Below are 21,579 nucleotides of genomic sequence, written 5' to 3'. Positions count from 1 at the left end.
TAACACATTTTTTATATGAAGCAACACAAAAAGCAGATTCAGAATAAGTCCCTCAGAATAAAGTACTGTGTAGGTCAATATTGTTTTGGAATCTTTTTCAAGGGTGTATCTAAATCCTTAAGAGAATAAATTTGAATGTCCTTTAACTCTAAGAGGACCCTAACTCTATCAAGAATAAGGTCAGCCCCAAGTGTCTTGTACTCCAGTTGTAATTTGAGTGTGCTGACTTATACAGTGGAGTTAACAAAAAGATTTTAAGTTTTATTATTACTGATATTATTATTCATGACAGTGTTAGAGTTGTCTCTTGAAAGTAAAAATGCTTCTAAACTGAGTAAGAGCAGACAGAAAGGTTGTTAGCATAATGTACATACACACTTAGAGACATCCACTTCTTTGCCAAAATTAAATCCCTAGACACTTTTATAAGGATGTAAAAAAAAGTAGTAATAATAATAGTATTGATAATAGTAATTGTTATACAATAGCTACATTTTTCAATCATAAAGTCCATTTAATCAGCATAGAATAATTTGGAGAAATATATATATTCAAGGACTTGTTTCTTTGGGAGCTAGGAAATTTTGAATTGAAACAGATAGGGAAACAAATGTCCAGACGGATACCAAAAAACCCCCCAAATCTTCTACTTCATCTTCTTCATCACTGGCAAATATGTATTCAGAGATGTCAGATATTTGTTCCAGCACTGTCTTCTATGAATGTTCAGGCTTTATTTAACATGCCCAGGAATAACTTGACTTGGGTGAGGACCTTCTTCCTTGACCTATGAAGTTTCCAAGGCCTAAAATGGAATATCTGTGATCTTATTTAGAGGCAACTGGGTGTCAAATTCAGTTTACGTTCAACAGAAGTCCAAGAGATAAAAATAGGGAAGAATGAGATGCAATTTTTCACAGTAAAAATGCAATAACTAATATAAAGTCACTTCCCAATGCATTCTGAAAGTTCAGTTACTGGAATTCTGGTGTGAAATGGTTTTATATTGCTGGGAATTCTACTCTTCTGTCCAACAGGAGTCTCAGAATTGGATGTAGAGACAAGCCCAGAGTCTTGTCCTTGCCCTTGAGTATGGTAATGTTATTGCATGACAGCAAGTATTTTTAAAAAACAGAGAAAGGGACCAAGTCAATACACTAAAGCAGTGTCCATGGGCAACAAAGGTCAAGTGGGGCATTGGAATAGGTTGACCAGAGAAGTTATGGATGCCACATCTCTGGAATTGTCCAAGGCCAGGTTGGATGAGGCTCTGGGAGAGAAAAGTGTCCCTGCCCACAGCAGGAGGGTTGGAAGTAGTTGATTTTTAGGCTCCCTTCTGACCCAGGCCATTTTATGATTCTATGATTCTGTGATTCAGTGATAATGGGTTCTCTGAAACCAAAACACAGTTTCTGTGAGTAGACTGGTAGGGTGATTGTGTGATCTATGTATATACAAAGAGACTAACAAAATAAGCATACTTGGTTACTAAAATATTATGCAGGGTTATCTTCTGCAAAAGGCCTTCCTTATTTTTTCTTGTTTTGTGTGATCAGTTCATACCAAAACATTAATAATACATAGAGGAAACATCCACAGGTATATATGTTGTATGATTCAGGAGTATGTTAAATGCAATGTGTTGTATTTGTGGGAAGGAATGTTTTTGTAGAGTGTATGCTAAAAAAGACGTTTTTTAAAACACTGTGTCACAAAGGAGAAAATGACAACACACATGATAACTGTAGGTAAATAATTACACCTGCAGGATAAACTTTAAAAAGCCGGAAAAGTCACAGATAGGACACTCTTCTCACTGAAGAATTTAGTGACTTGTCAGTTTCTATCTCATACTTAATGGTATCTAAATGCTGTTTCAGCCTGTGAATTGAATTTCCTTTTAATTTGAGCAGATCATATATTCATTTGTCAACGCTCTATCTTCATCAATCAAGGCATTATGCCTGGCAGTTTCATCTCATCCTTAAAGATAACCTTGGGTTATGTCATGACTCAGTTCTGTATTGCCCCTACAGAGATAATGAATTCACACATGTAAGAGCATCATTTACCAATGGGTGTGGGATGCTGTTTTGAACATATCATTTCCATCTGCCACAGGATGATTCCATTTGCAAAAATTGATCTCCTGGAGGAGGATTTCTCAGCTAGGGTAAGCACATTGTAGGCACAGTTTAGCAGAGTGTGGTGTCTGACAGGAGAGGAAAAGGGGATCATATTGCTTCTGCTGTCCCCAGAAAGTCAAAGCTCAGGGAATGGGCTTGCATCTCTTCACACTCAGGCTGGAGAAACGAGCAAGGGCAGGGTAAACAAGTCCTTCCTTCTTGTAGCAAAAGGTTTCAGCTCAGCAGGTCTGAGAGGAGTAACACATCCACAAGTACAGATGGTGAAAGCATGAAGTTAATCCACTTCCGGAAAGTTCAGCCTCAACTGTGTTAAATTCTGTTAGATGCTGATGCAGGCACTGCTGTGAGACGACCTCTTTTAAACAGCTTTAGGATTCAGCTTAATGGCTCCCGGAAAAGGACCGAGCTCATATCTAATTACTGTGAATAAAACTTTGAATTTCATCAGCTGTAAACAATAGTAATCACAGGTATCACAATGAAAATTTATGCACATCAAACAGTTTTCCTTGTGTGAAATGGAATTTGACAAGAGGGAGTGCAGATGGATGCCTAAGAAAGTACTCTGCAGGGACAGCTGGGGTGGACCAGGAACAGACACAGACCAGTTAGATCACTGCACGCCTTGGTAACAAGGTAAAGTAGATCTTGCACATTACATCAGTTTTCAAATACTAGCAATATCAAATTATGTACAAGGCAAAGGGCATTACATGATAACTGAGCAGCTTAGGGTTAGGAGTATTTGCATCCCTTTTGAAAATTTGTGAGAATTACGTCTCTTCCTGTTTCCTGCCCAGTCATGAGAGGCAAGATACAATTGTGAGCTTGCAAGAGCAGGACAGTATCCCTTTGAGTAGCCTGGGAGCTGTTGAGTGGAGTTGCCTGACTTCCAGAGCAGCTGTATACGTCTGTAGCTCAAAAGTCATGGCTTAAGTACAGTGCCAAGAAACTGAGTCCTGCCATTTCCACCTGCTCTCAGTTCTGTGGAAAGCAAATATTCATTCAGCATATTTGAAGTACACTATATATTCTTTATGTGCTATAGAGATGGACCTCCACAGACCTACAGTCTGTTGCCTCCGTGCAACTGGCATCGTGCTGGCATTTCCTCTGTCTCCTCCACTCACAGTGACTGTAACAGGAGATTCAGGTGCAATCCTGGTCCTGGTGGCATTCACATGCTCATGTAACATGAGGAAGATGATGTGTTTCTGTTTCATGCAAATTACTGGTCACGGTGTGTTTCCACGTACATTTTTCAAGAGACATGTTTGATTTAATTTTCCCAAAGCCCATCTTTGCCGTCATATTTTGGTATATTGTGTGTCACTGTTCCATGTGCATTGTGTCACAGTGTGATCCTGTCAACTGTCATAAAGGATAAGATACTATGACAACTTATATCCTAATGCAGTTTGACAAGATGAAATATGCAAAAAAGTAAACACAGTTCCTGCCAGTGCCCACTGGTCCTAACAACTTCAGGTGTACCTCCCTTAATTAATCACTAGCTAATGATAGTTTACTGATAACTGCCAGAAACAGGACACAGGATGGGTGCTGTGCATCTATGTGACATATTTCAGGCTGGCATACAGACTTACAGAGGTATTGCCTGTATACCATGTCTTGTACCAGTTCTTATTAGACCACTCTGATTACACTTCTGGTTCTTGCAGGTAGGCAAAAGTACAAATTCACTGGAACAGCTTTTTCTTTTTTGAAACACATAAATCAATCTCAATTCTTTGAAACTGCATTGTTTTAAAGGGTGTTCATAAATCTTGGAAATATAACTTATTTTTCAGAAGATCTATATTTTATGAAACACAGTTTAAATTTTCACCTGAGACCATTACGGTTTCTGTGAAAAGAGAATGGATAACAAATTGAATGAAGGGACTCTCATTAGGCTTAAAATTACTCAGCAAGAACCATTCTGAATCAATTAATCATAATGCAACAGGACTCTAATTTTCTGACATTCTCAAAATCAAAAGTAACTATTTGCATCATATTTCATCATAAGAAATGTGATTAATTTTGTTTACAGCTGATGAAATACATTATTTCGTCACAGTAATTAAATACTGGCTCCACCTTTTCTATTCTGGGAGCTTCTAAATTGAACACTAAGGTTGTCTAAACAAGGTTGTCTCACAACAGTGCCCTGCCACCTGTTACTCTTCTCCCTACACACCTTCCATGACCGTGTGTAAAAAGGATCAGAAAATCCAATTTATATGACATAGCAGGATACTGTGAGACGTATCTGTAGTTTAAAATAAGATTAGGCTCCAGGTACTTTGCAGGGAAATAACATCAGCCCTTCTGTTTATCAGACTTCATGTGTGACTGTTATAAATTGATTTTTTATTTGAATATATTATTTTGTTAATCGGTGTGTTTTGGGTTTGTCCCCAAGTTGTTTGATTTAATATTATCTAAACAATCCAGATTCTTGACACCTGAATATGTTAGCTAATATGACAGCCTATTATTCAAGGACAGACAGGTAAATTTCCCCTGAAACATTATTTATGGGATTGGAGGGGGCTGCCTTGACACCAACAAATGCATTTTACACACCTTGATTCACCCAGCAAGGAATGTTAATTATTAGAAAGGTAGAAAGGTGGTTCCTATTTATTGTTCCATGGAAACAAATGTTTCCAAAGACCATTTTGAAGAGAATTTTCTTCATATTGTTTCATATTCCAATTAAATTAAAATTTCAAATAGGGAGTGGAAAGGGTTAAAAAAAATAAAACATGAAAGTTAGCAATTAATTTGAAATTATATTTTAAAAAGAAAAAAGACAAACACAAAAACCAGTTCTGGTTTTGACCAGCCTAACTTCTGGCACTCACTGCATTAAAGAGAACATAGTGAACAACATAACCCACACTCTCATGCCTACCACACACTTTGCTGAGGCAGCTTAAGGAAGCACCAAAGGCAGCTCTGAATCCTCTGACCAAAACATGATTCTAATGCACTAAGCATTTAAACCCCTGTAACTTTGGAGAATTTGGGTTAAGAGGCAGATTTAATGAAAACCATGCCTAGCTTGCCAAGGAAGTGATTTACTCTCTGTGCTAGTACAGTGATCTCTTCCATTAAAGAGGTCAGGCTGTCCCTGTTTGGAAGTACAGCATTGTTCTAGAGAAACTTATAGGAACAACATACCAGCTACGTTATTCAGTATTTCTATACTTCAGAGAATGTGACAGAAAGATTATTTACTCATCTAAAACAGTTTTCTCTTCCATCATGGTTCATACAATAATTCAATTTCCATATTTAAATGAAAATAATTTTCTGTCTCTTGTTAACTTCTGTTGACCTCTTCTGTTATGGTGTAAGTTGTTTGTTTGTTCCCAAATTCTAGTACTCCATTTCCCTTGCACTGCTACTCTGTATGCCCAAGGCCAATATTTGGCCATCTTTCAACGAAGGATCTCTTACATCAGAGCCAGTTTCACTGATTATATGTAATTTACAAAACATGAGGGTCATTCAGGCTGTGTCAGGCTGGACTATCACTTATGAACATAAGTGATATCATATCACATATGAACACTTATTTCTCTGCCTTAAGAAGATAAAAGTTAATGTATTCTAAGCTTGAGAAAGTATGAAAGAAATGCAGATGTGTACAGTAGGTTAAAATTAACTCAGGCATTTACAATGCTCTTCCATCAGCACAAAGTTCTTGATTTAGAAGACCTTGAGGTAGCTGGTTACTTGCTGAATCAGGATCAGAATGCTTATGCAGCAACATTTACTAATTTGGTGGAGCAACATTTCAGGAGAAATATGTCACTAGCTTTTGACACATGTATGAAACTTTTGACAAAATTAATAGGGGAATTCCTATAACAGTGAGGGGCACCATGTTTTCATGGCTGTGGCCCACAGGTAATCAGCAGGCTTTTAAAAACCTTCACACACTGCTCCTCCACCTTCAGTGTTTCCAAAGCAGGACTGTGGAAGGAAAACACAGGGAGTTTACCTGGGGTCAGGCAAGTGTGGATTTAAAAGGTATAGAGCAATTAGCAGCAGTTCATCACCCACTTGCTGAAGCTCTCAAGCTGTCTCCAGACTATCAGGTTTGGTGGAAGGGGGAGCTAGGGAATTAAAAAGCCTCCTCGTCTTCACTGCAGTAAATCCCAAGACCTATTGTGTCAGGGCTGTCCCGTGCAGTCTGAGTCTTCTGGGTGGTTGGCCCCAGCTGATGTCCTCCACAGCCAGGTGGGTGCCAAAAAAGCCTTGCCTAAGGCATCCAGATTGCACTCGGAAGGGAGCAGCTTGGCCTCTCCTGAAGTGCCAGCCAGTGCTTTGCCCAGGCTGATGGGTTTTCATCCCCATGGGAGCTCTACAGCAGCCAGCAGCAATGGCAGGGGGGAGGGAAAGGCTCTCATCCCATGCAACCCAGGCTTCCTTGCTTGACCAAGAGCTCTCCTCCTGCATGGGGAAGCCCATTGGGCTGATGGACCATGGCAGATTATCCAAGAGCTGGCTTTCAAGGAAAGGTAAATTTAAAGGTAAGTTTCTAAATTAGCACGTATACAGTTTTATATCTCAGTGTACAGCACTACTCTGCAGGTAAGCAACTTAGTAAAGCAGAAAGAAGAGTGTGAAAGATGTGAGGAAGAAAAGCTTGGTACACACACACCTCATAGCTGCCATCATCAGTGATGAGATCACAGTGCTGGTCAACATCACCTCAATCAGAAGGAGCAAAGGAAGGCAGAGGAGACTGCATCATGTGCAACTCTGACCCTGGTTTGTTCAACAGGAGTTTGGTTGCAAAGTCCGAGGAAAATTTCTTCCCTAGTAAGGCTGGTCAGGTCATGTCCACTGCTCATCTCAGGATCCAGTGGGGTCTTACATTGATTAGCAGAAGATTTAATTTCATCCTGATTAAGAGAGAGATGAAGGAGCATGCTGAATAATCCTACAGGTATTTATTAACTCTTAGGCAGACATTCCTTTTAATCTACTGTGATGAACAACATATGCACTCAATTTTGGCTCCCTTGACATTTTTTTTGAAGGGCTGTTCTCCATAAATCTCCCAGACTCTTGTTTTTAATAGCAACATTGTCCCAAGTACAGACATAAAACAACTTTGTTGCTGTTATTCATTAGAATCTATATTTATTTACTTATACCATCCAACCATCTTTGTTTTCTTTTGTAAATTTCCTATAAAAATATCCTGTAAATATATTCTTGACTAACTTGATTTTTAGTAATGTAAGTCATAAATATTAAACATTAAAAAAATTAGTTTTGCTAGTATAAAATAACTCTTCGTATTTTAATCCAATGAATATATGCCAATGTAATTAAAATAGGTTGTATTTTCCTATTGTTGGGAATATGACTCAGAAATGAAAAGACCTGGGGGTCCTGGTGGACAACAAGCTGTCCATGAGCCACCAGTGACCTTGTGGCCAAGAAGGCCAATGAGATCCTGGGGTTCATTAGGAAGAGCATTGCCAGCAGGTCAAGGGAGGTGATCCTGCCCCTCTGCTCAGCCCTGGTGAGGCAGCTGGAGTGCTGTGTCCAGTTCCAGACTCCTCAGGACAAGAGAGAGACATGGAGCTCCTGGAGAGGGTCCTGCAGAGGGACTGGAGTTTCTCTCTCATGAGGTAAGACTGAGGAAGCTGGGCCTGTTCAGCCTCGAGAAGAGACAACTGAGAGGCGACCTCATCATGTTTATCAGTATTGAAGGGAGAGTGTCAAGAAGATGTTTCAAGGCTCTTCTTGGTGGTGCCCAACCACAGGACAAGAGGCAATGGGCAGAAACTGATGCACAGGAAGTTCCACCTGAACATGAGGAAAAACTTCTTTACTGTGCAGGTGACTGAGCACTGGGAACAGATTGTCCAGAGAGGTTGTGAATTCTCCCTCACGGGAGCTATTTAAGAACAATCTTGTGCCATATGCCCTAGGATGACCCTGCTTGAGGGATGTTGGACCAGATGACCCACTGTGGCCCCTTCCAACCTGACCCTTTCTGGGATTCTGTGATTTGCCATTTGTGAATAAATGTTCAAAAGATTAATTCATATCAAATGTCGGTTGACTGCAACAAGCTGAACTCTAAAACAGGATGGCATCCACGTGTTTTTATACATTTCCCATTCCTTAGCAGAGCCTCTTGCCATGACAAAATTGCTGAAATATATCTGAGTTAATACACAAGAGGCAACTGCTTACAAGGATTATAAGGGTATGTGCTAGTTCAAAGGCACACCTTATTAGACATAGAGCCATTGCATTAAAAAGTGAAAGAACCCACAACATACAAAGAAGTTGTGGACAGCTGCAATTGATAGAAGCTACCACCCAAAAGTGGTCTTTCTCATACAACAAACATTAACATTTACATAAATCTGGAGACTTTAAAGATGTTTATCAAAATTCCTCTGGAAGTGGGCTGAGAGAAATACAAGATTTGCTGTATTGTATGTGAGTATAATCAGAACAGCTGTATAGAGAATTTTTTTCTAAGAATATACAAAATATAAGAGAAAAAACACCACAAATAGCATAATATGATTTTGACAGAATTTCATTGAAGTGTCTTTGATTTGTAATGCTTACTTATCATGCTGATTTAACACTTATCATCATGCTGATTTGTAAATTGCAGTAGTTAGACTCAAATTTAGCACCCTTGTACCTGTACTAGAGCCAGGTACACTTACTGCATGTCTTAAAAATACAGTAGGAGTACTTCCAACCTAGTCCATGAGAACTAATGAAAAGTTCCAGGGCATTTGGAAAAACATTCCTAATTTCTTCCATGTGCAGTAATTTCTATAATTTTCCAGTTTTGTTATCAGAAGAAATATAATGCTAAGGAATGCATCCAAGTAATAAATACACACACAATTTATAACACCAGAAAGAGCAATATTCACTGGCTCCATGCAGGATATCTCACTCAAAAAACCATTTGAATTGTTTGGTAAAGTGATTTGTTATTGTTGGAAATTTTTTTCCTCTTCAACTTTTCCCTTTAACAATGGACCATTTTCTTCATTGACTTCTTACTGAACTCCCTCCTAGTTTTGTCACATAAGAATAGCTTGGTCAAATTAAGGATGCCAGGTGATCTGGAGAGTTATGCGTGGAAGGGGAGTAAAACTCATCTCCTCTCTTGAAGTCAGACAGAAAAACACTTATCTGAGTCTCTCAGACCATTTGTTTTTAAACTAGTGTGACAGGAAGGGAAAGAATGTGAGCAAGATTCTTCAGGGAAGCCTCTTCTCAGCTAGGGGGAATAGGTTTGATAGCAGCATAGAACATTACTGAATCACTCACATTGTGCATCCCGTGGCCAGGACCAGCCCAAGTACATGTGGGAGCTTGAGGATGACTGTCAACTGAAAAGATCCAAAGCCTTCTCTAGCACAATTTCCCAAGTGCTTCCAAGTTCAGTAAAGCCCTCATTAGGTTCCTCCTCCCTGTTTGCTCCTCCTAAGCTGGCAAAGCACACTTGCCAAGACAAGCTGCTGCTGGTTGGAGCACTGATGCAGGGAAGGGTTGGAGCATCTGCCGTGGTTGTGCAAGGCTCTGGGCCATGCCAGCAGCAGCAGGGACCAGAGTGACCCACTGTTCAGCAGGGTCAAGCCAGTAGAGCATCCCCAGCCAGTGGCTGCAGCCCACAGCAGGCTCTGCTTTCTGTGCTATGGGCCTGTTTGGTCACAGTTTTCTTCCCCCTTCGTTCTGTTCATTTAATACAGAGGATGACATTTTGGCTGCAAATCAATAGTTTTTAATATTTGTTTCAATGTGGCAAGAATTTCATCCAAACCCTTCATGCCTCACTGAGGACAATAACACAAAGAACACTGTTTTGGAAAGAGAAAGGCATCAAGTTTGCCAGCAGCTTTGCTTATTGTGTTTGGGGGCTTCATGATGTAGTCTCCCACCCACTTATTTTTTTAAATGTTACTTTGGCTTTTGAACGTCTTGCAATCTAAAATATAATGATTAAAAGTTTGTATGTGATTTCCAAAGCTGGTTTTCATTCCCTAGGGAGTATTAATTCTGGTTTAATTTGTTTTTCATCTTCATTGTGCAACAAAACAGTTTTGTTTTTAAAAGGAGGATCAAACTGATACAGGAATATGTGTACAAGTGCTGGCAGGCATTTCTTGAGGAGAGCTTCAGCTCATGAACTTGGACTTCAAACAAAAAATGTGCACAGCTCACATGAACTTGAATTTGCCCTTTATTTGAGATACCCATAAACATTTATGATGCTTTGTTTTTAATCCCAGTAAGCCTATGCTGTTACTTTGGGTCTTTTAATAGTGTCTATTTATGTTGTGAAATCATGACAACTGTGTTGTCTTCCCGTAAAGCCAAAGGTCAAGGGTCTGCTACAGCAAATACTAACACATGTGAAAAACTTCACTCATATGAATAATCAAATTGATTTTAACAGAGATGTGTTTTTAGGGTCAGGCTCCCAATATTTTGACATACTTCTTGAAATCTTCTGTGGGTAGGAGTCATTGACTTTCATATGGTGATAAAATGCTCTAAACACACAAATAATTCCCCTCCAAAAGATAGGAATATGTTTGGGTTATCAAGTTTTAACAGTTATAGTTCTACTTGCTAGCTTTCTTTTCCTGAACACAAGTAGTGTTGGAGGAGCACTTAGAAGAGATTAAATAGAATCAGTGTTAATGATTCCTATAAGTTAATCTATTTAACATTCCTCTCCCTTCCCAAGTGAGCCTATTTGTAACCACAAGTTTGGAGATCTCAGTGTATTTTTGTCTTCATTTTCTGGTGAAGAATGATGGAACTGATTACTTTTACAACAGTGGTGTACTGCATTTAGTAATTTATGTTGTGCACAGATCATTGCTATGATGAACTAGACAAATATGCATATGAAAGCACTCTTTTAATAAGATGTATAAAAATTTATGCTTTATACAATAAATATTATTCTATTTTTAAGACTATACTTAGCTGTAGTGCCTCTGTAGTGCATATGCTGTAAAAGTAAATAAAAGAGACACACAAAATTCCAAATATAACCTGTAGTTATTCAGGATAAGCAGCTTGCCTTATACAGAGAATTTCCTAGTTGTCTCTTGGGATAATAGAGTGATCCTTGGAAAGCTTTTTGTGAATAAGCTAATAATTTTTCCTGTTGTTTGCACAGATTCCAGCTGTGTTAGAATGCAATTTCTGCAAAAATTTGTCTCAGAAAATTGTGTCAGGAGCAAATTTGTTTTCTGCTTTTTTTTGGAATATATTCAGTGGTTTTTCCATGTTGCATTCTGAACCTTGTTCTCCAAATACATATTCTATACCTGTGACTTCTACTGTTAAATCAGGGAGAAGTGTTACATATGTTTATTCTTCCTATAAAGGTGGAAAAAATTTGGAAAAGCTTGAATGTAGATGAAAATCTATGAACATAAGTATCTTTTAAATTTGTAAACATATATGAGCTATTTTCTTCATATCACCATAAGTAATAATGCCACAAAACTAGCAAAGGATCTACAGTCTAGGTGTCATAACCTCCCTGATAGTTAAAGGAACATTTCTTCCATTAACATGGAGTTGTGTGCATGGTCTGTCCAGTGATACACAATGTCATTTAAGACATTCCATCATTCTCTGCTTGAGCACTCTACTGTAATCTCATGAGGTACCCAGGGAAGAAACAACGATAGCCAAGGCATTAAAATGTAATCAAGATATGCAAATTCATATCTGAATGTGATTTGCTTGGAAAGAGAAATTAATCTAGGCATGGTCAAATAAACAGTGTGTAATATGGATAATTAATCACCAAATTAGCAGCTGTAGTCCCATGAGAAAATTATGCAAATTAAAAAGGCCCCCATCTACAGTCACAGTTAGAATACTTAATACCAAACTCTAAACAAAACAAAGCCCCTGGGAGCACCACAAAACAAGCAAATCAAACTTACAGAATCTCTCCGTTAAATTTGGAGGATGACCCACTGAGTGCTTTATTTTTCCTGGTTTACAGAAACTGATTTATTTTCCCACTGACATACCAGGCTCATTGAATAACCTGCAGCTTTGAAGCACCACCAATGTTGCTTTACACAAAACTAAACTTCATTCATACAGTCCAAATCAACAGCTAAAAGAGGTAGGGACTAGAGGGCAAATCCTCACCCCTGGGGCCCAGTCCATGTAAAACAGGGATGGCTACTCCAGAGATATGTTAGGTGTCTTCTGCACATGTAGAAGTTGTCTCCAGCAACTTCACTTGCTGCTTTGCACTTGTGTTTCAACAATCTCTTTTTGTTTTATCTCTCTCAACACAGTATTTTTCCCATACGTGTAATATGTACCGAAAAGATTTGTTCTACCTGCTCTGAAAACCTAATCCACACGTTTGCTTTTCACTGGTTAATCCGACAGTGACACCAAGAATGCTTCATATGGACTAGGCTGGGGTATGGGACCACCTGGCCCATGCAGCACATGGTCTCCCCTGCGGCTGTGCATTGCACTAAAACCATGGCCCAACCAAGAACACATAAAACATTCTCCAGCTAGGAAACCTGAGTGAACAGAGCTATTCAGAATTTGAAGCACATTTTCCTAAAGATAGTAGCTCAGATAAATTCATCTTAAAGCTGAATCAACCCAAAGTGAAATATGTTGGCTTTTCTGAATACAAGCTTTAGAAATTTTTAATGAAAAGTTGTAATATACTCACTCTTGTCTTCATTTACGGTGAAAGCAATTGTTCAAATAGGAAACTTGGCAAGGGTCCTGAATTTCCATCTCCTGATGGACTCCATATCACTAGTTCCAAGGGAACAACCTGTTTTGGGAAGGAATTTTGTACAATGCAGGCAAGAAATTCTTCAATGTGTCCAGAGCCAAGAAAAGCAGAGCTTCTCACTTCAAGTTGCTGGGTACCTCTCAACATAAGCACCTATGTGTGGAAGATACCTTTGAAAACACCGCATTGGGATTATATATTTTAAGGCAGCCTTTTCCTATCTGTCACTGAGAATGAGTAGAAGTTGACTTCATAAAAAAGAGGAATTTTCTTCTATTCTGAAATGTCTTTCTCAGTCTTCTGATGCTCTGGACCATGACTGGCTTCTAGTTGCTCTCTCTCTGTCCAGAATAAATTTCACTCCTTTTATTTAATTTAAAGTTTTAATTCCTCCTGATAAAGAATGCTTTTTGGTAAGATTTTCAACAACTTGTTTAAAGAACTAAATAATGCTCATGTTTTAAGGTTCTTAATGCTGCAGAGTACCAATTGCTTTTCATGTAGAACAGCCTATCCTTCTCCCACGCAATTTGCTGACACACTGCATACAATAGTTTCATGTCATCTTACCAATGCAATGAAGTACATGCTTCTTGCAAACTACAGAGTAAACTTTCTCACTAATGTAGATCTGATCTTCAGACCTGAGCAAATGAGAATCAGGAATGCCAAAGGGGAACCCCCAGACACACTAGAAGAACAGGATTGCAGAAATTGCTGTGTAAATTTTAGTCTTCACTGATGTTTAGCCCCAACCAAGAGGTCACTTCTCATCAGTCTACATGACATGAATTTAGCCCACACCAAAGCTTCCAACATTGCCTTGTGTGTTTTGAAAGTGCAGTGCCAATGTATACTCAAGGTTTCCTCATGCTGTGTCAAGCAAAGTATTCTGGAAAATGTTGGTTGTGCTCCTTGTGTCTTGTATGCTATGGAGAAATTGCAGAAAGTGAGAATGCAGGGAAAATGAAGTGTGGGACAGCAGCTGGCAAATTTCTTGTGCTTTCATGAGCTTAAAGCTGTGATGTGTTTTTAGATGCTGAACAAGATATAAGACAAACAGAGAAGAAATTATGCAGTCAGCTTCATCCCTGGGAGTTCACTGGGCTGAACCGTGCCTGGGGATTAAAGTACAGATGGCTGATGACTGTGGGCTGGAGGACTATTCAAAAAGGTCTTAAAAGGTCACAATCAACTGCAAATCAGACCCGAGGGACGTGGCAACGTTTAGTAGCCCCATTTGTGAGCAGCTACACTGAAGTGGCAAAAGTTATTTGCTCAGTAGGGTTATCACCACTTGTGTAAGGTACGACGTAAATTCATCTCCCCTGAGATGGAAAATTCAGGCACTGCTGAAGCTGCAGGTTTATGAGGCAATGGAAACCAGTCTAAACTAAATTGTAACACAATTCCTGGCCTGTCCCACTCCCGCTGAGTTTCCTTATACCTGGATGATCTATTGTGTACACAATTGCATGCTGTCCAAGGCTGGCTTTTGAAACCAATTATTTCAGAGAGGGAGTGCCAGGGAGTCCTGAAAGAAGCACTCCCTCAACCATCCATCTAATATGACAGTCCCAGGGCAGTTAATCAAGCAATGCCCTTACCTCAGTGTTGCTGCAACTGTCACATGTTAACAATTACACTCTTAACTATAAAGGTACATGCTGACTACATGATGGGCCAAATCCTGTTCTGTGTTTTGCCTGGTTTAAATTTGGAGGAACCGTTTTTGTAAGTGAGCCTACCCTGTCACTAGAAAGGGAACCACTAATGTATTGGTTATATAAACACCAGCAACTGATAAAATTTAATTACTACATTTTATATGACTCTTTGTTATAGTTCAGTGAAATATAACTCCAAATGAAAAAATAAACCTGTAATCAGGACACAAGGGAGCAAGCAAAGTAGATTAACTAGTAAGACAATGATATTGACAGAATTTTCTTAAATTATTGTTAGGAAAATAATGCCATCCAGCACATCTGAGCAGTATTTTGAGGGAAAATTACTCTCTCCAAGGAGACATATTAATTAAGATAGAATTGTTAGATTGCAATTAAATTCTTGGATTGACAGTCTTTGTCATAGTGTTATTTTTCTACTAATAGTGTATACAAGTTTAAAAAAGTCAACCAATATTTACTTATGTGAAGAATCCACCGCCTTGTCAAAAGTGCACAAGTAGGAGTTAACTGTTTAGTTATATTTGGTACATCATAAACGCCAGCAGGAATGGCAACACGTCAAGAGGGGCACCTTTTCAAGCGGTGTGATTACTGAGTCTGATTACTGATACACATTGACCATTTTCATTCTTCCAGTGCTCACATTTTACAATAATAAAGCATCAATGCATATAGGAAAAGATTGGACCTGATGTCATATCTAGAAACTAGTTTAATGGGAAATTGGATAGTGGAAAAGTGATGATGATTTATTCTTGATAGTAGATGCCTCATTAGTTATGATTTATTTAGATGACCTTCCCAGTCCTATGATATTTTCTTTTGTATTTGCCTCCTCTCTGCCCCCAACTCCCTCCAAAATCTTGTACACTCCAAAAAGAGCAGAGGTAAATACTGCTGATCAGGTGCCTGATCCTGTGGGCCTATAGTTCTATTGGTTAGATCCATTAATTTCCACGGCCCTGCTCATGTATGGAATAAGCATAAAAAAGACCCCATGATCATTATTACAAATCTCTATGTATCCCTCACAGGATGTTATTATCAAGCATCTTGAGGCAAAAAAAAAGAAATTTTGTTATACTTGATTCTTTTTTTTTTCACTTGACTTACTTGGATTTTCAGATCAGTTGTGAAAGTGATATTTTGTTCCACCTCAAATGCATTGAATAATCTCCCTGGCTCTCATTGAAATTAAGAATGCCATTCTTGAGTCATTATTTAAAATGCATAGCTTTTAATATTATTTGATTTCTTCTGAAGAGGAAATCAGGTAATGATTTGGTGTTTAAACTGAACATCTAAACTAGCAGCCCAGACTAATATCTGGTCTCCATTAAGCAAGAGGAAGAAAAACAAGAACAACAAAAATCTAATATCTTTGTTTCAGGAGCAGGGCTAGCAGGCTCACAGGTAAGCAGAGGCAGAAAGGCTCAGCTTCACCCATGAGCCAGGTCTCTCCAGAGATATGAATCCCAGCCCCTGCAAATAAGAGAAGTATCAGCTTCCAATGTCAAACCTCATGGGGTTCTTCACAATCCACTTTTCAAAATAAGTCTAGCTCTCTTGGTGTCTTTCAATATTTTTCCCCATCTACTGGTCTACCCTATTAAGGGAATTAAAGTGAATTGAAGTCAGCAGTGCCCTGGCAGCCAGAAGGGCCAACCTGGGGTATCCTGGGGGCATCAGGCACAGCATCACCAGCCGGGTAAGGGAGGGGATTGTCCTGCTCTGCTCTGCACTGGGGTGGCCTCACCTCAAGTGCTGGGGGCAGGTCTGGGTGCCACAATATAAAACAGACATTAAAATATTAGAGAGTGTCCAAAGGAGGGCAACAAAGATGGTGAAGGGCCTTGAGGGGAAGCCTTGAGGAGCAGCTGAGGTCACTTGGTCTGTTCAGCCTGGAGAAGAGGAGACTGAGGGGAGACCTCTTTGCCGTCACAACTTCCTCATGAGGGGAAGAGGAGGGGCAGGCACTGATCTCTTCTCTATGGTGACAGTGACAGGACCTCAGGGAATGACCTGAAGCTGAGTCAGGGGAGGTTTAGGTTGGATATTAGAAGTTTCTTCACCCAGAGGGTGGTTGGGCACTGGAACAGGCTCCCCAGGGAAGTGTTCACTGCACCAAGCCTGACAGAAGGAGTGTTTGGACAATGCTCTCGGGCTCATTGTGTGACTCTCGGGGATTGTTCTGTGCAGGGCCAGAAACTGGACTTTGATGATCCTTGTTGGTCCCTTCCAACTTGGCATATTCTGTGATTCTGTGATTAAAAAATTAAATAGAGCTGATGTTTTCTCAAGTCAATTCTTGCAGATTAAATTTACGCAGCTGGAGCAGGAAGCCAGGACCTCTTTTGTCCACTCTTGCCCTTACACATAAGCTTGCAGGGCTATGCTGTCTGTCACACTCATAGTTTCAACAGGTATGATCTCTCTTCCCCCTATCCTAGTCCTATGAGGAGGAGAAATTTTTAGGATAACAGAGAACCAAACTCAGATTTTCCTCTACCATGGTAAATGATAGAGTCATTATAAGGATCAGTGCACTCCAGTACTATTAGGAAAATGACAACTGCATTTTATATAGGGCCTGATGGCCTTAGAAGGAGGTCTCAGAGCAATCTCAGTCAAATTCCTGAACAGGACTTTGTGTTTGTATTTTTACTTAGGTAGGGTATAAAACGCTGGCTGCTCTCCAACTTTTTGACTGAGTGTCAAAACTTTCTTTCACGGAAATGTTTTCCTTTTAAAGTTTAGTTTCTAGTGTTTGGCTTTGCAGACAGCTTGTCAGATCTTGCCAAAGCACCCCTTCCAAGAATCTGAAAAAAAAACCCCACCTGTATAAAAGTGATTACCTGATGGTATTTATGTCCTCAAAGCCCTACAGAGAAGGAATTTTTTAATTCAAGGTGTCTGAGAACACAGACTTACCTCTTTTAAGAGTATTTGTGTCTATTTGCCAAAACCTGACTTTCAGAACCTTTTTTTTGCTGTGGAACCATTGATGATAGCATCTCTTACTTTCCCTGAGGTACTGGTTCAGCAGGTTTCCCTGTTTATCAGCTGTCCTTTTTTCTCTGTGGTTGCCCCGGGTTGCCAGCTTTATAGCTCAGGATTCACCTTTGTCACCAAAGAAACACCCATGAGCAGCAAAATGGAAGTGCATCTCCCAAGCAGGAGCAGCACTTAAAGCAGAGCTGCCTGGATTTTCTTCAGGAGCAGCAGTTTTGCCCATCCCTATCCTCCAACAGACTGTCTACCCCAAGGTCTCTTGCTGCAAGCAAAGTGCCACAGCACTCATAGAAGAATTACTTTGCAGGAATAATTCCTCTCTTTCTTGAATAAAGCTAGCCAAGTTATTCTGAGTGCTGCAAAAAAGATCTACTGGTTTCTCTGTATGGATCACTCTGTCCTTTACTTCTTAGCTACTGTTTATTAAATCCTTGTGCACAAACAGTAGTTCCAAACAGAACTCCAATCCTTGCAGTTTTTCCATTGCAATAGAAACATACAAATGTTTAATAACATTTTGCTATTTTGAGATCCAAGGCATTGAAAGTACAATGCATATAGGAAAATGACCATTCCAATGTGCATTTTCTCCAAAGACTTTATGTTTCGTTAAAACGAAACATGAACTATCCTTTGGTAATTTAATAAGAAATAGATGTAAATTTTCAAAATATTGAAAATAATCATACTATTCTTTATCACTATAGAAAATGGAAAAGCATAATATATTTATGAAACACAGGAAAATTAAATGTTCAATAGCACTGGTTCTAGCTGCAAAAAATCCATCAGTATAATATGAAACCAGCCATGCCAGACTTGAAAGCCAAATTGGTTTGCTGAGCATGCTGAACATTAACTATTAACACCATTTTTTTTCCTACCTAGAGCCACTTTTCTTGCAAATGGCAAAACCATTAGTGAGCTGCCAAACTGTATTTTCCACTTAATTTCGATGTTGAAGAATCTAGACATGACAAAATTTGGGTTATCAGTAAATATGAGGAAAACAAAAATGCTCTCATGCAATTTTTTCTTCCTGCAAACTCCATAAACTTCTCTAATTTGAATAATTATAAGCTTCACAGGGCTGACAAGGTTCACACAGGTAAATCACTGTGTTATCTGCTGCATCTGTGATCAGTTGAAGCCTTAAAAGCACAGAACTGCACATCAACTTTCTGTCCATTCTCCCTTTCTGTAAACCATTGAGTTGTGTAGTTCTGTGCAAATATAATACTGAAGACAATAGTTGTGGCTGTAAAGAACCAGAGATATCTACCAAAATGAGTTAAAAATTCACAACTCAGAAGATACAGTAAGAGATCTATTTGGCAATTTCCTCTTGCTTGATCTTTATAATAAAAGGCTAATTTTTGAACACATCTTTATTAATTCATCTGCCTCTCTCTCATAACATGGCTGTGTGGATATAATTCAGGATGAGTTTTTGATGGTCAGGAGTCAAAAACAGCCTCAGATTTCCCGGAGCTCAAACTGATTTGATGATTATTTTAATCTTTTGTCTAAAAGAAGTAGCTAAAAAACATGATCTCATTTTAGGTCTTTTTTGAGCTGAATACTAGAAAAAATATAAGGGTAGGAACCTGAGGAATCTGTGCTATACACAAGAAATGTCACATTGAGCAGAAGAATGCACCTGCAAAGCCCAGGGCAGAAATTATGATGTTTGCGTGCATGTTTTCTCAAAACAGGTTAGCAAGCTATTGAAACAGCTCTAAAACTTCCTGGAAAGAGTGGGAGGACTCCCACTGACTTCAGAAGGCTGTAGCTTTCACTTCTATATGGGCATATGCATGTTTGATTCCAACAAAGCAAATCCACAGAGATCAGCACTTGCCCTGCTGAATGTGTGCTGTTTAGCAGAGTGGGCCCAGCAGCAATTTTGTCACACTCTGAATCCCCAGAAAGGGACCTCAGCTCCAGCTCCAGCTGCACACTACATTGAGCAATGGGTAATGGCATGGGACTGGTTCTTTGGCTCTCTGTAAAGGGATTGAAATGGTTGTGACAGGGCTTCCCAGACCCAAGATGTTTGCCAGAAATGTCGACTTATGAATATTAATAGATCTGCTGAGGTCCTGTAATGTTTGTCCAAATGTCTTTTGACAATTCTTATGTATTTTGTTAGATCCTGCAGAAAAACCAGTTGGGTCTGGGAGGCTCAGTTGGGAAAGGGAAAAATTTTACCTAAAAATTCTTTTTCTGAAACATTTCATGTAAAATTATTTCTCGGAAGAAAGATTTGACACTGAACAAGCTGTGGGAAGAAATCCACTATTTCAGGGATTTCTATAGCATCTGGAGGAAGCCAGAAGAACCTACAGAGAGGATCTGTTCCCTCGGGGAGGGTACATAAAGCAAGCAAAACAGATATATTTCCAAATGCACAATTCATTCTCCTGGGCCCCTGGAATATGTCAGCCAACGTTCTTCCAGTTTGTGAAAATATTTGAAGATGGGGTAGTTGTTTTAATTTTAGACCTTATCCAAAGCCCTACAGGTGCTTTCCAGATCTGAAGGGATAATTGTAATGTAAGTCTTGTTGGGGAAGATGAAACAGGAAAGCCTTATAAATATGATTGCCTGACAAAAGATTTTGGGAATATGAAAACTACAGGCAACATTGAAATGAAGGCCACCTTTGAGATACCAAGTCTTAGTTACTGAACAACTAGAAAACAATGGTATGGCCACTGAAGATAATCCCCTCTTGATTGAACAATGCCCTCTGCTTGCAGGCAGGTCCAAGGGTCAGAGCAGACCCTACTAGCTCAGCAGAAGGGGTCCAAAGAGTAGTTTTTAGAAGTTAAGATGTAACACTCTATGGTAATATAAGAACTCTTATAGGCTGTATGTAAATGCTATAGGATTTGTGTCTTGTATTAGATTGGTTAGTGACAATTAGAATATTCAGTACAGAAGATGATTTATTGTATTGTAACCAGGACTTCAGCATTCCATTCCATTCCATTCTATTCTCATCACTTCTTCTTCACTCTCTTTGCTCTCACTCTCTCTCTCTCTTACCTGCTTACTCTCTTGCTCTCTTGGGCCTGCTCAGAGCTGCCAGCTGCAGCTCTAAGCAGTGCCCCTATACCCACGCCCTTTGCAATAAACCGCATGTCCCAAGATCTGCTTATAGAGATCTCCCGACTGAACCCCAGAACCTACAAAGTCTTATATTCATCTCAATAGAACTAGATCCAGGCATAGGGCAGGATTTTATTTCTAGGTCCAGATGTTCATTTCTTGGTGTCTAAATCGTGTGGGTTCTTCTCAGGTAACAGGGAATATGATACCTCAGATCAAGCAGTCAGGAGGTCGACTTTCTGTATGGTTTAATTAAAATGAGTCTGTCAAGAACACCAAACGTATTTTCAGCATGCTAGGGAGGATTAACTGTTCTTAAATAGAAAACACAAATGTACTAGGCAGGAACAGCAGAATAAAAAGGAAGGAATAACAGTCAATTTTCTCTCTGCCCAGCACCTCCCATGTGAGGGAAAGTGTTTTTCCCTCCATTCAGTTTGCTGTCAAGCCAACAATTTTTCAGTAGCTTCCTGCACTGCCATAGCCACTACTTTTCTCATCCAAATTCCAAAAGAAATCTTATTTTTACTTTTTTGGGAGGCTTGGCTAGGCGATTCTTCTTTCGCCTGTCTTGCCCTGTACTACAAACAATTCCTCCAACCTTGGCACACTCAGGTGCAGATTACCCTGCTTTTTGGCAGCTATTTGTAAACTGGGACACAGGACAAAGCAAATGGGAGGTCATCTCTTGCCACTGTATGCTGTCCACAGCAGTACATACGGAACAAACGAATATGAGGGATGCCATCAAGAAAAATTCATTGAAATGCTTTTTTACTTCTTTTATTCTTGA

At 39.4% G+C, this 21,579-nt stretch overlaps 1 long non-coding RNA gene across 1 annotated transcript in view; it reads right to left on the bottom strand.

Annotated features, from left to right (window-relative positions):
* Nucleotides 1-240: 240 nt before the first annotated feature.
* The window catches only part of LOC121659485, a 124,316-nt gene continuing 102,977 nt past the window's right edge, over nt 241-21,579 (bottom strand). Inside the window, exons 6-8 of the long non-coding RNA XR_006014346.1 lie at nt 12,901-13,008; nt 6,829-7,072; nt 241-3,361 (exon numbers count right to left, since the gene is read on the bottom strand). This is a non-coding gene — a long non-coding RNA (uncharacterized LOC121659485). The remainder of the gene's footprint in view (nt 3,362-6,828; nt 7,073-12,900; nt 13,009-21,579) is intronic.

The sequence above is a fragment of the Corvus kubaryi genome, unplaced genomic scaffold, assembly GCF_017639235.1.
Source record: "Corvus kubaryi isolate FWS band 111438036 unplaced genomic scaffold, C.kubaryi_AGA036_p1.0 137, whole genome shotgun sequence".
NCBI classification, from domain to species: domain Eukaryota; kingdom Metazoa; phylum Chordata; class Aves; order Passeriformes; family Corvidae; genus Corvus; species Corvus kubaryi.
The sequence above is the reverse complement of the archived record's forward strand: the minus strand, read 5'-3'. Positions and strand labels throughout refer to the sequence as shown.